We start from the raw sequence: 13,056 nt of genomic DNA on the forward strand, positions 1-13,056 counted from the left end.
TTAACACAGTAGAAAGTCTAAGCCTTATATTATAAATGCTTTCAGGGGCCTCCGTCACCGAGGGGGTTAGAACCCAGAAGCCTCCCACCAATGCTGTCGCTGTGAGTTTAAGTCCAGCTCATGCTGGCTTCCTCTCCGGCCGTACGTGTGAAGGTCTTTCAGCAACCTGCGGATGGTCGTGGGTTTTCCCTGGGCTCTGTCCGGTTTCCTGTGAAACCGGAAATATTCTTGTGTATCGCCTAAAACACCCATCAAATAAATAAATAAATAAATATAAATGCTTTTCTCTTCTCCACCACGGCCCAAATGTTCGATTTAAAATAAGTACAATAATATAACATTTCAGTGTTAAGACAGTAAGTTTAGAAAATACTTATACATTGCACTGAAATGTGGTAAACATTTAAACTGGTGGCAAAACCTCCGTGCTCTCCGGTTAAGGACATATATACGGTTAATGAAATCTTTATTTACAGAGAAATCAAAATGCAGATGTATGCACTAGCGTCGTGTTTAAATTAACAGCAAGGCACCCCGGCATTGCATTTCACAAAAAATTCTCATTTTTAATTCTTTTCTTAGATACTAGTTTTCCGTAGATCTTTTTTTTCTCTTTTTTTTCCTTAAGGAGGGTAAATACCAATGATCAATGAAAGAATCAATTTGCATATGCGAGACCAGAACACATTTATTTGCATCAAGACATTTTCTACACAGAAGTATCAAGAAATTATATATCCATACCTGATTTGCGAAATTATAAACGCAGCAATTTGCTCAGCGGTAATAACGTTTATCAGTTGTAGTGAGACAAAGCCACGCCTTAATCGTATTTAACTATTCTTACACAAATGATATTTCTTTACCTGGTATTTCCTCGTGAAAATTATTCACCGTCGTCAGCTTGATTTATTTCATTCATTGAATCATCAATACCCGGGGGACAGAAGCAGGTATCTATTGGTCTTGATGTATTGTGATTTAAATATTTCATTAATATTTAACGCAGTACTTCGTATTCGTGTGAAATTTACTTACACGAATTGTGAGTTTTTATTAGTAAGTTAGTAATTAGTAAGTAAGTGCATGTCTGTTTTGTGAAAATATAGACGTGGTAATGGGCTTAGCAATGTTTAAGTAACATCCACTGACTTCCATATATCCATTCACGCTGGAAAAATACAACAATCGATTTCTGGCTTCTGTTTATGTATTACGAAGCTGTCTGCGTAAGAACGTTAGCCCTTATAACCATGATAATAGTTCCAGTGGAACTACAGTAAAGAACTTCAAAGACGTCTCTCTTTCTCAAGTTACACCGACCTACGTCAATAAAACATTTCAGCTGTGACCACCAGTTGTTTGAGGGCATTTGATGTTCAAACAAAGGAATTCCAAAGCAAAAACCCGAAAGTCGCAAGTTACAAGAAAACGTGTAAAGCCTACATAAAGTCTGCACCAATAGAAGAGTATAGGCTAATTTCAGTTTACAATGTGCATGGTACATCTCTTTTGTACTGCATTTCAGCATAACTTGGAAACAAGGCGGGTTGCTCGCTGGCTGCGCCATGAAATGGTATTTCTCACAACCGCCATTTCATCGACGAGGTAAAGAGTTCGACTCCACCTTTCATTAGTTTGTCAGTGCTTTGCTCAGCGAAGTTTCATGGGTACCTAATAAGGAAAGACGTTTTTCCTGGGTTCTTCCTTGTTTCTTCCACTCTGATAACACTGATAATAGACGAATAGGTAAAATGTGTCGAGTAAGGCGTAAAACACAAATCACTAAGAAAATCTCCACTCCTTGTATACAGAAATATCAAGCTACATTTTAAGAACATTTCCTTGCGAAGAATGCAACATACTTGAAAACTTGTAAAAACAAAAAAACATTTTACTTATTCATTTCTTTGACGATTGGGAAGTTTTAAGTATAGAAGCAAGAGTTCTAGTAAGCGGACATCTCCAGATTTGGGCCTTTGCTGGAGTATGTAAATATTTTGTACTGGTTTCCCCAAATCCAACAGTTAATTCCTTGTATTGGCCTTGTTATGTCCTGTTGACCTCAAGTCAGTGGTGCGCCTCTGCTACAATGATCCTGTACTGGCCTGCGCCTATAATCCTACAGTTAATTCCTGCTAGTCACATGTCATGTGTTGGTCATGTCCTACTGTACTCGATTATCTTATACTGGCCTACCCAAACCCAACAGTTAATTCATGCTGGCCACATATCAGTGTTGACCCTTTTCTGCTGTACGTCATTATCTTATACTGGCCTACCCAAATGCAACAATTAGTTCATGCTGGCCACATATCAGTGTTGACCTTTTGCTACTGTACGTCATTATCTTATACTGGCCTACCAAAATCCAACAGTTAATTCATGCTGGCCACATATCAGGGTTGAGCCTTTGCTACTGTATTTTGTTGTACTGGCCTGCCCTATAATTCAACAGTTGATTCCTGCTTGTGACATGTCATTGTTGACCCTCTGCTACTATACGCCATGGTCCTGTACTTGTCTTCTCTAATCCTACAGCTAAGTCCTGCTGGTCACACGTCAGGTTTGACCCTGTGCCGCTGTACGCCATGATCTTGTACTGGTCTCTCCTAATCCTACAGTTAAGTTCTTTTGCCCACATGTTATCTGTGATCTACGAAAATTTCGATGAGCTTCAAAATGACTTCGGAGCTCATTCGGAAATCAGGCTGTTCCTGATGAACTTTCCCTTCTCCAAACAAAGCCAGTTCGCTGTACATGGCACCGTCGAGAAATTACAATCCCATCGATCCGTCTAGCTCAGAACTGGTCTTTTTACCAAACTGACAGGCTAGACGAGTCTCATTAAAGGGCTAAGGTGTGATGAATGTGGAGCAGACCACAAAGGAACACTGCTTCACCATTAACATCTATATATTCTGCGTTTGGAAGCCGTGCGTTCGCAACCCGTTGTTGCTGATTTTCTTTCATGAGTTTCTTTACTACCTTAAAAGAACGCTGAAAGACGAGGATTTTAGAGCTACATGACAGTGTATCTCGCTCGGTGATATAGAGTTAGTTTATCTACATTTTACAAATCATTTAACACTAAAACGTAAAAGATCCCTTACCACTCAATCAGTCTAACAGCATAAATCCTGTTATTAAGCAATACAGATTGCTTGTAGTCTCGATTTCGTTCATTTCTTATTTAGCTACACACGCATGTTGTACGGCCTATAATGGATCCAGTCCTTTGACAAAAGACGAATATCTTATAAATAAACTATACATGTTAAATTCGACCATATTTTCGGAACTTCAATTTGACATATGTCTCGTGATTTCTGATATAATAATGTTCGGCTAAATTTTGAAATGTAATTATTAGCTAATTATGTTTTACTGTGAACATTTCAGTTTGCATGCGCAAATGCATTGTGTTTTAAGATGATACTTATCTGTTTGAATTTAACATATAATCATCTGATTTTAACCAAACTAACTTGCATTAAGATCCCATAGAACTCAAATGGGTTTCAAAACAAGCTTAAATTTTCAATGCGTGCGGGGTAAAGGTTTCATTTCTTTTAGAGAGTGGCCCATATTCAGTTCTCTGTAAAACCATGCTCGCCACCAAAATTGCCTTTAGTCAGTGACACGTAATAACAGAAGCTCTACACATGGATATGTTGGAAGTCTGTATTATTGCAAGGAAAATAAAGTTAGAATACTTTTTGTAATTCATAATGTTAGTCCAAAAAGAATACTTTTCGTAATTCATAATGTTAGTCCAAAAAGAATACTTTTCGTAATTCATAATGTTAGTCCATAAAGAATACTTTTCGTAATTCATAATGTTAGTCCAAAAAGAATACTTTTCGTAATTCATAATGTTAGTCCATAAAGAATACTTTTCGTAATTCATAATGTTAGTCCATAAAGAATACTTTTCGTAATTCATAATGTTAGTCCATAAAGAATACTTTTCGTAATTCATAATGTTAGTCCATAAAGAATACTTTTCGTAATTCATAATGTTACTTCATAAATCCATAAGCTCGGTTTCGACACCAAGAACCCATTGCCTCTGGTGACATTATAATCATTCAAAAACCAGTGTTGTTGCTTTTTGTTTCACGGAGAGCGGTACGAGTTTACCTAAATTGCTATCTAACTGGTATCGACTTAACTGTAAACCCTGTTACTGACACTGCCATATTTGAAACTGTTTACACGTTTTAGTACGATATAAACTTAATAAATGAATTTTATTTTATGTCTTGTGGTATATGATTTTATAGCGGTGCGGATTTAGAGATGGGTGATAGGAATTTAAAACCATGTAGTATATTTGCAGAGACGGTATAGTGTAGGCTGTGCTACTGCTTTTGAATAATTATGACGTCACCCAAGGTAATGAGTTCTTGGTGTCGAATCTAAACGTATGGAGTTTAGGAAATTTTGGTGGCGAGTATGACTGAATTTACAGACAGCTGAATATAGGCGACTCTGTAAAAGAAATAGACTATAGATAGCGTTATAACAGCTCAGTTTGTTATTTCTGTGAACTAAATGTGTCCTGTGTATACAGCTTTCGATCATCGATATCCATTTAAGGACAATAGCAATTGCCGGAGGGAAAGCTAGAATATGTACAACTTGAATCGACATAATACCTGCTAACACGCACTAACATGGTAATACCGGTAGCGATATATCGGTTGCATTTGCTCTGGTAGAGCCGTATTACCGGCTTAACCGCTAGAAGCGTGTATGAACTTAAATCGGCTATATTGAAGAAGGTGTACTTACCACACATGAACTCTAGTAGGAAATGTCCTTGATAATACTGGTAATGTGAAATCTCGTGTAGCGGAGAGCTATGATCCCTAGCACTATCCTAGAAGCAGCAGCGGTATGTGGGGGACGATGTGTGGCCCGCCGTATCTGGCCTCGTAATGGTTCCACCGTATCGCTCATACCCGGTATATTATCCGTTACTACACGCCATCGATCCAAACCGACAGCTCGGGTACATGTAAGCTAGATCTGGGTCATCAGTGATCAAGGTCAAGGCCGTGTGTGCGTTGCATCGTCAAGCCCACAGAGAGTTGGCAAATAGAGCAGCGGGTTGCTCGACTGATCTATCGGATGTTTGAGTGTTTGAAGATTTGAATAATATCCTTGTTGACTTTGTAAATTCGATTGAGGGAATGATCGATTGATAAATGGGATGAATGGTCAACGGGTGAATCTGATTGAATGAGCAGCTGTTCCAATGAATAAGTCATTAAGCCTTAACGCCATTTGGCTGTTCAGTTGACTGACAGTAAGGTATTGCTGTGTAAAATAGTAAAACTGATGTATACTACTCACTCGTGTTTGCAAGATTGCACCACGTTTACCTTCAAGGCTTAGTACCAGCTGAGTAAAGATCCAGTTTGTTGCAAGCAATATGGACGTTTGTGTTAAATAAATGAGAAGAGTTGTTATTGTTGTTGTTATTACTGTTTTTATGATCATTATCACCTGATTAATATGCTGATTCGCGTTAACTTATATGTATTATGGCATGTTGACGAAAACCATGGCAACCATTCAGACAACAGAGCCCAACAAAACTAGCTGTAAAAACAGCATGCGATGCACTTCCACGGAAATGAGCTGTGCGGTTTCTGTCTGGTTAGGGTTACAATATATGTCTGTTTAATTTGAATTGTATTGTTTCCATTTATCGATATAGAAATGTTTCCCGAATGCATATAACGAATTGTTGCGAAATACTGTAATGTTTGAAGTACAATACCTTGTTTCATCTAGCAGTGAATTTGTTGTGATATTGTAGCGTGCTCTTTTTATCACCACGAGCAGCTCGGAGTGTGGGAAGGTGGAGCTGTTGTTGTTGTTTGTCTCGCTGTTGGTGATGGTTTCTTAAACACAAACTGGTCAGATTATTTTTGGTGATTTACAAAGTACTATGAAAGACATAACGTGGCAATGACTCCAATGTAGTCAGAATTTGAACTGTTTTTATTAGCTGATTATTTTCTTATGTGATCAGTTTTGATCTTTGCGGGACAAAGGTTTTGTACGCATAGTTACCGTTATGGCTTCTTTCAGAGGCATTTAGGAATTGGGATGGTATAGATTGACAGAGGCATTACTTATGGATAACAATTCCTGGATTTATTGTGTTGGTGACGTTTCGATGCCTGGATTTATTGTGTTGGTGACGTTTCGATGCCTGGATTTATTGTGTTGGTGACGTTTCGATGCATCGAAACGTCACCAACACAATAAATCCAGGAATAGTTATCCATAAGTAATGCCTCTGTCAATCTAGATACCGTTATGTTAGCACAGTTTGTGAATTCTATAAGCTGTATGGGTAGCTTGTAGAGGTATTATAATAGATTTATGATCTGGTCTGCTTTTTTATTCTTGTGATGTATCGTTATTTTAAATTAAGCAACCTTGCCCAAATGCCTATGTGCCCGGGAACGCAGCGGTTTACGCTGTGATGTGATACTTGTTTTTTTTCCTCTCTCCCTCTTCTTTTTAATTTTTATTATTTATTTACTTATTATTACTTATTATTATTATTTTCTCTAATATGGCGAAAATCATAATCATGACCTCAATCGAACTGGTGATTTAAACATGATTTATAGAATGTTCAAGCACGTCAGAAAAAAAATTGAGATCTGTATACAATGAACAGTTCATTGCTATATCTTCTTTATGTGACATCAGGACACCCAGAACATAGCACGGAAAAAAAACTCAACCTGTGTCAAGCTAATCACTTAAACATTCCTACATAAAGTTGCAGCTGGGTGAACCAGAAGTGGTTTCGACCCTAGACACCATAGCCCATCCATCTGGCATCTCAAGAGAGAATGTTTTTGACAACCAGCCAATCAAACTACATTGCTATTTGTAAGCTTTTTCCCACCTGAGCAGAACACACCTTTTTCTGACACAGGACTCAGTTGTTCCCAGTAAATTATCAGCAGGAGTCGGCCTGTAGGATTCAACATTTATCGGTTTATTCTCAATCTGGATTATCACATATCATAAGGATTAATCAGCAGTAATCCAATATTGCTCCGGATTTTACCGGAATCGCTATTGAGAATTCTGTTTATTCTGTGACAATTCCCATGAGACAGATATGCTCTGGAATCCTCACAGCCTGTTCATTACACAAACATCAGCGATGGGATTAGCTTTAGAATCAGTCATGGTCTCATCCCAGATAACACCCCAAACATATCTAACTGCCCTGGTGGAAGACTTCATATTAATAATAGAAATTTATCACCTAACTAACTCTTTCTGCCATGCTTATGCCTGGTTCAGGTTACCGGGGAGTAGTGTAGCGCCATACGTTTACCGCGTGTAGTTTGGCTGCCTCGATGGGACTAGAAAAACCTGAAGGTCTTGAATCTTTTGCCAGTATGTCAGTCTGAACCATGGTCTGTTGTATTTGTTCTGAAATCCGACACATGCAAAGACGGAATATGATTCATTCCAGGTCTGTCGGACAGGCCATTTGATTTGGGCGACATCGGACCTTAACACAGCAGCACGTCAAAATAACCGTTCATATTACCAGCTATCAACCTAAATGGAAATTCCCAAGACAACTTATAACACAAACCACCAAAGAACCAAGAAGATATATAAACTTGGAAATTAATACGGTTTCGTGCAAAGAGAAGCAGGCGAATGAATTATACCAGTATCCAAATCGTGTACCACGCCAGTTATTTCTAAGGGACATATCGCCGAAAGAAATTCAGAAATTTTGAGTTGGTTCAGCAAAATACACAATGAGTTGCATTTGACTCCCGACTAAATCTCCTTGGTCTATATTTTCCGCAAAATGTCAATTAAAAGAATCATAAGGGGAAATCCGTCACTGATCTTAACTGTCCGCCCCACGAGACAACATGTAAATGAAGCAACGCAAAGATTCCCGCTCGTGGATCGCACATGTAAACAATAGGATAGATTAAAAGCGAATTATAAGTCAAGTAAACCAAATACGATCTTCGTTTTTATCGATAATGTTGTATAAGATATTTGTAATTCCCAGCGATCTGTTCGGCAGAACTGAACTTACACGGTAGACCGCATAATTACAACGCAATACCGTGTCTGGCAATTCAAGTTCCTTGAGCATCTCCTGTCGTCTAGTTAACAAGGGGAGGTAAGTGACTAAAAAAATCAGTCACTCTAAATACAGCGACTCGAGTGAGTTGATGGTTGAAGGGAAACCTCAAATAATACTGCACATGCGATTGTTATCTTCATAACTCTTCACATATTCAACGTGCCAACATAATTCAACTGTATGAAAATAAGACTTCTTACCCGGGAATCATTACTTGTTTTGTGCATTGGAAAAACCACTGCCAGTCGCAAACTAATCGGTTAAACATTCCTACGTAACACTGCAGCTAAGACCATCAACGAATGGTTTCAACCCATAACACCATAGCTCATTGACTTGGCATTTCTAGGGAGAATCCGAGACCCGCTTTTTAATTGCCGTTGCCTTTAGCTTATTGTTATTTTTAAGGTTTTTTTCATCTCTGCAGAAGAAGCCTTTGTCTCTCTGACAACTGAGCTGTCCGCAGTAAATTATGAGCAGGTGTTTTTATCCTCAATCTGGTTTTATCACAGATTATACGGAGTAATGAACAGCAATCAAATACTAGTCCGGATTGTTCCGATCTCGCTGCTTGGATTTCTGTTTGTTTTCTGGAACTGTATCTGGCAGTTCCCATGAGATGCACTCGGGAATCCACACAGTTCATCTATAGTACAAACAACAAAGAGGGTATCAGCAATAGAATCAGTGATGGTCTACTCACAGAAAACTCACAGTATCGATCTGCCCTGGTGGAAGAGTTCACATTAATAATCGAAATTCCTCAGTTGGGTGACTCTTTCTACTCTGTTTGCTCCTGGCCCACGATAACGGAAACCACAGCCAGACGTTTACAGCCTGTAGTTTGCCTGTCTCCATGCGTATACCAACCAGATGCATTTTCTGTAGGCTTTGTTCTAGAATCTCACACACGCAGAGAAGAAATCTAATTCATTTGTGCTCTGGCCATACGATATGGGTAGCAATGGATCTTAACACCCAGGCGTTGAAACAGACATTCGTATAAAAAGCTGTCAACCAAAATATTCAACTGCTGTTTTAGGTTGTTTTAGAAATGGGTCCTCCATTATTGATTGAAACGCCCCTTCGTGGATCACAAACGCTGTGCGAAGTCTATATTCGCATGTACAAATAGTTTAATGCTACTTTTTTGTGCGAAGGACAGATGGCCAAGTAACTGATATTACTTTGTACAGAGTATCATTGCTAAGCTAACAAGACTGCTTTCCATCCCTCCACATCATAGCCTATCGACCCGTCACCTCAAGGGGCCATGTTTTTTGTCAATCGAGACTATCAAACCGAGACTGGCTTTTTAATTACCGTCTGCTTTGCTTTAGTGCTGTCTTTAAGCATTTTTATCTGAGCAGAAGACGCCTTTATCTGACGGATGACCGAGATGTAAGCCTCTAAGCCCCTGGATTTTACCGATTTTGCTATTGTGGGAATATTGTGTATTCTCTGAAACTATATCTGGCAGTTCCAATGAGACAGATATGCTCTGGAATCCTCACCGTCGGTTCATTACACAAACATCAGCGATGTGATCAGCTTTAGAATCAGTCATGATCTCATCCCAGATAACACCCCAAACGTTTCTAACTGCCTTGATGGAAGACTTTATAGTCATAATCAAAATTTATCACCTAACTAACTCTTTCTGCCCTGCTTATGCCTGGTTCATGATACCGGGGACTACGGTAGCGCCATATGATTACCGCGTGTAGTTTGGGACTACACGATGGGACGAGCAAAACCCGAAGGTGTTGAACGCTTGCCAGCATACCAAACTAATTCATTGTCCGTAGGTTTTGTTCTGGAAGCTGACATAAGCAAAGACGGAATTTGACTTATCAGGCTCTGTCAGACATTCCATTTTAGTTGGGCAATAATGCACCTGATCATTGTACAGGTATATACATTACCTGATTCTTATAAACATTGTACACATGCCTTTTTCATTTTCTTTATCTTGCGTGGCTTATGCGCATGAACAGTTCATTGCTGCATCTTCTTTATGTGACACCAGGACACCCAGAACAGTGCACGGGAAAAAAACAGCAAATCGCAAACTAATCGCTTAAACATTCCTACTTAAAACTGGAGCTGAGTGAACCAGGAGTAGTTTCGATCTATAACATCATAGCTCATCCACCTGGCATCTCAAGAGAGAATGTTTTCGACAATCGACCAATCAAACTGAGACACGCCTTTTAATTACCTTGGCCGTGACTTTATTGCCATTTGTAAGCTTTTTCCCCACCTGAGCAGAAGACACCCTTATCTGACTGAGAACTCAGTTGTTCCCAGTAAATTATCAGCAGGTGTCGGCCTCTAGGTTTTACCTTTATCCGTTTATCCCCTACCCGATTTGTCACAGATCATACGGATCAGTCAGCAGTAATCCAATAGCTACTCAGATATCAGTAACTATAAGACAGGCAAGCTCTGGAATCCTCACAGTCTTTCCACGTCAAAAATGTCAGCTATAGAATCAGTAATGGCATCAATATTGGTCTCGGTCCAGATATGGACTCCAGATTATCTAACTGTCCGAAAGTTATCACCAGAATAACTCTTTCTGCTCTGCTTGTTCCTGGTCCAGGATACTGAAGGTATCAAAGCCGAAGGTGAAGGTGTTAAGCGTTTGCTGGTCTACCAATCTGATGCGTTGTATGTTGCCTATGATTTGAAATCTGACACATGCAAATTCGGAATCTGATTTATTGGGCTCTGCCGGACAAGTTATATTCATGATTTGGACGACATACGCCTAGGTGTCAAACCAGACATTCGTATAACAGCCGTCGACCAAGATGGATATTCCGGGTCAATGAATGCAAGATATATTCATAAAACAACGTTTAATACCATCCACCAAAGAACTAAGAAAGTATAATGAAGTTAGGAAGGATTCAGGCAAAAGAAGCAGTTAACAGTTTTCAATTATGATGGAAACAATTTTCAAGGCGCTTGAATTAAATCAGTATACAAATAGTGTAGCGGGTTAGTTTTTTTTAAGTCGTCGATAATATGTATCACAGCTGCACCTTGATTGAAATCATCTTGTTCACCTTTCAGTATTATTCATTTCCTTGTTCTTACGTGGCGTATAAACATGAACAGTTAACTGCTGCAACGGCTTGATCAGAGAACGGGCACCGAGCACAATACACTGAGACAACCATTGCCAGTTGCAAACTAATCGTTTAAACATTCCTTCTGAGCCAAAACATTGCACCTGAACTAAAAAGGAATGGTTTCCGCCTATACCCTTGTAGCTCATCCACTAGACATCTCAAGGGAGAGGGTTTTGGTCAGTTGGCCAACAAACCCTACACCCGCTTTTTAATTACCATAGACTTTAGTTTATTGCCATTTTAAGGTTTTCTCCGCCTGAGCAAAACACAATTATATTTTACGAACGACTGAGATGTTCTCTGTAAATTATCAGCAGGTGTCGCCCTCTTGGGTTTATCCTCTATCGGTTTATCCCCAATCTGCTTTATCACAGCTCTTAAGGATTAATCAACCGCAATCCAATTCTACTCTGGAGTTTACTGAAATCGCTACTTGGATATCGGTTTTTTTTCTGGAACTGTATCTGGCAGTTCCCATGAGACAGACATGCTCTGGAATCCTCACAATCTGTCCATTCCACAAACATCATTGATCATGGGATCAACAATAGCATCAGTCATGTTAGTGATGGTCTCATCCAAGATTATACCTCAGACGCATCTACCTGCCTTGTTAAAAGAGTTCACATTAATAATCGAAATTTATAACCTGACTAACTCTTTCTGCTCGGCTTATTCCTGGCTCATGATATCGGAGGCTACCGTAGGGTCATACGTTACTGCCTGTAGTTTGGCTGCCTCGATTTGACGAGGAAAACCCAAAGGTGTTGAACATTTGCCAATATTCCAATCTGAATCATCCTCTGATGCCTTCGTTCTCGAATCTGACAGATGCAAAGACGAAATATCATTCATTCAAGCTGTATCAGACAGGCCATTTGATTTTGGCAACAATGAACCTTAACCCAGCTGGGCGTCAAAACAGGCGCTCGTATACCAGCCATCAACTAAAATGGAAATTCCCAAAATCAACTTTTAACACAAACCACCAAAGAACCAAGAAAGCGTATGAAGTTAGAAATTAGGACACATTCATGTAAAAAGAGCCAGTCACCATTTTCCAGTTGTGATGGAAAGGCGCAAGGAATGTTCTAGGAGAATGAAGATTTTGTTCAGATAATCAAAACATGTATCCCAATTGCGCTTGGGTTGAATCTGTTCACATATCCAACGTGTTAACATAATTCAACGCGATGAAAGTAAAGTCCCTTACCCCGGAACTGTTACTTGCTTTGTGATATGTACATGTATTATACATTTTGTTGATCTTGCGTGGATAATATCCATGGACAGTTGCATTTGCTTTTTGAGACAACAGGACACCCTGCACAGTGCACTGGGAAAAAAAAACACTTCCAGTGGAAAACATATGGGTTAAGTATTCCTATATAAAACTGCAGCTGAGCCAACAGAAAATAGTTCCTATCCATAGCTCCATAGCTCATCCACGTGTCATCTCAAAAGAAGGCGTTTTTGTCAATTAACCAATTAAACCTACATACGCTTTTTAATTACCTTTGCCTTTAGTTTACTTTTATCCTTAAAATTTTTTTCAACAGCATGACCAGAAGAGACCTTAATGTAATAGACGAGTGAGGGGTTCGCGGTAAATGAGCAGGTATCGTCCTCTTGGGATTAATTAACAGTAGTCCGATACTGCCCCGAACTGCTCAGATCTCGCTACAGGGATTTCTCTTTGTCCTGTGGAACTGTATATGGCAGTTCTCATGAGACAGATATGATCTGGATGCC

The sequence above is a fragment of the Liolophura sinensis genome, chromosome 5 (assembly GCF_032854445.1).
Source record: "Liolophura sinensis isolate JHLJ2023 chromosome 5, CUHK_Ljap_v2, whole genome shotgun sequence".
NCBI lineage: Eukaryota > Metazoa > Mollusca > Polyplacophora > Chitonida > Chitonidae > Liolophura > Liolophura sinensis.